Genomic DNA, 5,454 nt, shown 5'->3' with positions numbered 1-5,454 from the left:
CGTAAAGTCCCCTTGAAGTTTACGGCGCAACTCGCGGTTGCCCCGCAGTGCATCGGCGGTGAGGCGGGTGGCCACAACGATGGGTGGAATACGCTTGACGCGTGGCTCAGCAGAGGCCGGACCACCTGGGGGCACCACTGGGGTGCGCGGAGCCGAAGAGGTGGCGCACGAAGACACCGGTGGCGCCGCAACCACCCCGGCAGCCGGACGGCGGGGCACTGGGTCAGGTGGGGCCCGGGGGTCGGCAGGAGAAAGGCCCAGATGGGGCTCCGCTGCCCCGACGGCTTGAAATGGGGGATCAGCGTCAGCAACCAAAGGGGAAAGCAGGGCCGGCGGGCGGCCCCCCGACACGGCGCAGATGGCGACCGAGGTGGTGGTCATCACAGTGGACGTGGTGGTAACCGTCGCCGCACTCCGAGGCGTGTGGCAGCTGGAAACGGTGGGTACCGGTCGGGGGGCAGACAGCGATCCTGAGGACAGCCCACGCCAGGTCTCCTCGACCTGCCGAATAAGATGGATGTCCGGCTGGGAGGCAGAGCGGGAGGCGGGCCCCCCACCAGCATCCGCCACCTCCTCCGCGTCAATGCGGTGAAGATCATTAGGCCAGGAAGGCGTGCGGCCATGCGACCAGGGGCGTTCCACCCCCGCCGCGACAGCGTCAATGATGGCCGCCACATGCGCATCCGCCTGCCGCTTCGTGTGGAGAACCTCCGCCTGCTGTTGGCGGCGGTGTTCCCTGGTGTCAGCCCGGGAGATGGCACGAGAAGATGGTGTGCTGCCACCAACCCCATCAGGGCGAGGGCCCGCAAAGTATTGGCGCCGAACCATCGCCTTGGCAGCGTCCTTGCTGTACTTGCTGTTGCGGCGGTCGGCAGCACCTTGCGAAGAGGGTTCGGCCGAGAGAACGTCAGCCTCCGAATCCGAGGAGGACGAGATGACGTTGGAGCGGTGCCCGCCCGCTGCGGCCCAGTGCTTACCAGGCATGACAGGCGGCGGCGGCAAGGATGGCGGGGCCGCAAGAGACTGATGGTCCACCACAATGGCGTTCGGAGAGGCAGGAACCACGTCGCTGTCCATTTCCAGTTGGGACCACAAATTTATGGTGCAGAAAATCGGGACCACATAATTGGGACCACAAAAATAATAATTGGGACCACACAATCGAAAGGCGAGTCCAGGCCCAATCGATTAATCGAAAGTATCCAAGATTGTTTACATAATGACAAGTGAACAGAAACACTGATTAAAATTAAACGACGCCGCGCCGACACTCACAAACGTTTGTGCAGGTGCACAATTGAATACAGAACACAAAAAACACCACTTCGATGGCGAACTGAAACCACAAACAACGAAACGAGGCAAGAACACTGGAGCGATCGCAAACACTACTGCCGAGGCGAGTCTTGGATTTCCCCTTAACCTTTCCTCCTTTTCCTCTGCCAGACATGTTGAGTTATAGGCTGTACACTGGTCCGCAACCTATGAGAAAGTGGCGCCCCGGCCGCTGGAAATTACTTTTGTTACACGTCCCTCCGCGGAGCGCGACCAATCACGAGCCGCGGAGCGCTCCGATTGGTCGCGCAACAAGAAGCCAAGAAAACTTTTCACGAAAAAAATTCAGTTCCCGTCTCACTCATCTAGCGACAGCGGCACAGCTCAGACCTACGATGCCCCCCAAGACGAGCGGTAAGGCAGCCAAAAAGGCGGGCAAGGCCCAGAAAAACATCTCGAAGGGCGACAAGAAAAAGAAGCGCAAGAGGAAGGAAAGCTACGCAATCTACATCTACAAAGTGTTGAAGCAAGTTCATCCGGACACTGGCATATCATCTAAGGCCATGAGCATCATGAACAGTTTCGTGAACGACATTTTCGAGCGCATCGCGGCAGAGGCCAGCCGCCTCGCCCACTACAACAAGCGCTCCACCATCACCAGCCGCGAGATACAGACGGCCGTGAGACTGCTGCTGCCCGGGGAGCTGGCCAAGCACGCTGTCAGCGAGGGCACCAAGGCTGTCACCAAATACACCAGCTCCAAGTGAGCAGGTCTGGTGTGCACATGCTTACATAAACGGTCCTTTTCAGGACCAAGAACATGATCATGAAAGGAAATGCTTCTGCTGCTGTTCTACAATTCCCTCAATCCCTATGATAGTAAATGTAAGCTTAACCAAGGCAGAAATATTTTCATTAAAAAAAGTCTTTAAGACGCATGGTTTACTGGCTGAGATATATATATATATATTTTTTTTTTTTGCTTACTTCTGTGGTCATTAGTACATTGCTACAAATATATTTATATATATAAAAAAATAAATAAAAAAATCCTTTCTATTTAATTTAGTTAGATCATATATCAATATTAATGGCAAAGACCAGTTGCATCGATTCACTTTGAAAATAATTCCATTTGTGCTAAAACTGGACACAGTAAAAAAAAAAAAAAAAAAAAAAAAAAAAAAAAAAAAAAAAAAAAAATATATATATATATATACACACACACACACACATAATTCGAATTCATATTATGCTTAACTGCGTTTGAATTTGCAATCATGCACAAGATGTTTTGTACTTCGAAGTAAAAACAACATAATGTACTATTTAACTACCCACAGTACAAATGGATCCAAAAAAAAAGTGAATTTTCATGCAGACGAAAATGCTTACATTTATTCTATTTATATTAAGTACCCATTACTAACAGCTTATACTGGGTGGAATACAACAGTTGACATGATTTTACTTATATGGCAATTTAATATTTAACCAAAATTAATGGTAAACTAATATTTTAAAGTGTCATTTATGGCCCCTTACCTTCAGCATGTTTGCTTCCTTGCACACAAACGAGGACAAACACATCACCCAACTGAAAAAAAAAAAAAAATTTCACTTGCATCACAAATAATTTAAAATTTTTCACCACATGAAGTAAATATTTCGCAATAAAAAAAAATATAGCCCTAGGACTCGTGTGCACACCTTTTCTTCCCCACATCGCACACGCAAACAAAACTTCCAAATTATTACAAAATCACTCGATTATTATACATACATAAACACACATGTATTTTCCGAATAAGTGAGAAATGCAGGCCGATGAAAGTCAAATTTCGTTTCGGAAATTAAATCTCGCACAACTACCGACACATAACCAAACTTGCGTACATTTACATAGCATTAACCCTCTAAATAATAAACAAATGAAAGCAGAAAAAACAACATCGCTACCCACCGCGCGCGCTCCTGGCGGCGGGAGTAGGAACTACTTTGCACACAGACCGACATAGCCCCCTGCCAAAAACAGTAAAATAAATAATATATATAAGTCTTTTGGCGGGAAAAAATTTCTCAACCGCCTGGGAGCACCCTAGTGTGTGCCTGTCTTTAGGTTATGTTACTTTTAACTTCATTTTCTACAGGCAGACGCGAGGGTGCTCGCCCATTATTTTTATTTTTTTAAATTCTTTCCTACCTTTGGTGTGCCATGCAAGAATTTATCGTCAAAATGGCGGCCCCGAGTGCAAATTTCTCGTCTGCACTGCTGGCTGGATGATTATGTGATGTTTTGAAGGAGGGTGTTTTTTTTTTGTTTGGATTTTGTGTGAGGGGGGGAGGGGGCTGGGCTAGCTTTTTTTTTTTTAAATTTTCTAAACATTCATCTCTTATGTAACAGTGTTCAGCATTAAAAAATTTAAAAGAAGAGGCACTTACTCATCAATTTCAAAACAGCCTATGAAGAAAAATAAAAAAAATTTAAATTCATTCCAGTTTTATACATTCATGATTTGATCACATGTATAACTTTTCTTTTTTATTACCTTATTTAATTTTATTATTATTACTACTATTGCTGCTACAACCTAGAAGATACCTCAGTGATACTAATACCTGCTGGTAAAGTTAAAGGTTTCACCTTTCTTTCTTTAAACATATCACAATACCTTTCTTGAGTTAAATATTATCTAATGGCTTTAAGAAGTTATGGTAATGTTCATCAGTTATAGAGTGTGGGTTTGTGTGTGTGTGTGAGAGTGTATTTTGAAGAGGGCTTTGGTGGTTGGGATGGTGAGGGTGGTGGGTGTTGTGTGTGGGGGGGGGGGGGGGGAAGTAAAAGAGTGTTCATTACACGATTTCTCCTGTTGTTTGTAACAATCACACCTGGTATAGCTATTTCGAGTGGCAAATACAAACTGCAAAAAAAAAACATCTATATCATTGCCAACGGCCATATCACGATGAACACACCGGTTCTCGTCCGATCACCGAAGTTAAGCATCGTCGAGCGTGGTTAGTACTTAGATGGGTGACCGCTTGGGAACACCACGTGCCGTTGGCACTACTATTTTGCACCCTACAGAAAAAAATTTTTTTTTAAAAATTTCAATTTTAAATTTTTTTTTCCCCCACAATCACCACATTTCCCCCCCCCCCTAACACACACACTCACTCTCTCTCAATCAATCAATCAATCAATCAATCAATCAATCAATCAATCAATCACTCACTCACTCACTCACTCACTCACCCACCCAGTAGCTGTGAATCTTTGCATGTGTATACCTCATACAAAATTCAAAGTGAAAAAATAAATATATAAGTGTATATGTATGTATGTATGTATGTATGTATGTATGTATGTATATATGTATATATATATATATATATATATATATATATATATATATATATAAACACACACACACACACCTATTTTGAAGTTTCTCTGTTTCAGTGGGCAGTTATGTATAATAATGAGAGATTCAAAAAGACGTTGATAACAATGTCATCAATGCCTGTTTAGTGTGCTCATTTGTTGGATGGTCGGCAGCAATACTAGAGGTGGTACAGCTGTAACCTGTAAAATTGTACCTGCAATGTGTTGTGTATGGAAAAAAATAAAAATTATATCATCTAAATTTTTGTTATCCAACAATAACCTTCCCATCAATGCATGATGACACAGTAGCCATAGCTCTACTCTTTCTGCCATATAACATTGGGGGAAAAAAAAAAAAAGGAGCTATTAGAATAATAACAAAAGATAAAAAATCATCTAACTGCAGACCAAAATTCAAAAAACTTAAAGTCCTGACTGCCATAAATGAATACGTTCTAGAAACTTTTTATTCATTCTTAAGAAAAAGAAGAAAAAAAAAATTATTATTATTTTTTTTTTTTTTTTTTTTAGATATTCGCACATAGGTATAACACCAGAAATGCTAGTAAATTGAGGATAGTTGAACATAACACTAGGCGATTTGAAAATGGACTAAATTACTTGGGAGTAAAACTTTACAACTTAATATCACAGAAAATAACTAAAACAATTTACCAGTATTAAAAAAAAAACAGTAAAAAAAATTCTTCTAGAATATCCTACCTACCCTCTGAAGCTATTCTTTAATTTGATTGATAATAGAGAAATTGAACTGTTAATTTGTTGAATGG

The 5,454-nt window shown here is 43.0% G+C and overlaps 1 non-coding gene across 1 annotated transcript; it reads left to right on the top strand.

The window, feature by feature from the left end:
• Positions 1–4,223: 4,223 nt before the first annotated feature.
• LOC134544244 (5S ribosomal RNA) lies at positions 4,224–4,342 on the top strand. The gene has a single exon (XR_010077634.1). It is a non-coding gene; the product is annotated as a 5S ribosomal RNA (ribosomal RNA).
• The last annotated feature ends 1,112 nt before the right edge of the window (positions 4,343–5,454 follow it).

The sequence above is a fragment of the Bacillus rossius genome, unplaced genomic scaffold (genome assembly GCF_032445375.1).
Source record: "Bacillus rossius redtenbacheri isolate Brsri unplaced genomic scaffold, Brsri_v3 Brsri_v3_scf35, whole genome shotgun sequence".
NCBI classification, from domain to species: Eukaryota; Metazoa; Arthropoda; class Insecta; order Phasmatodea; family Bacillidae; genus Bacillus; species Bacillus rossius.
This window is presented reverse-complemented; position numbering and strand designations above follow the sequence as displayed.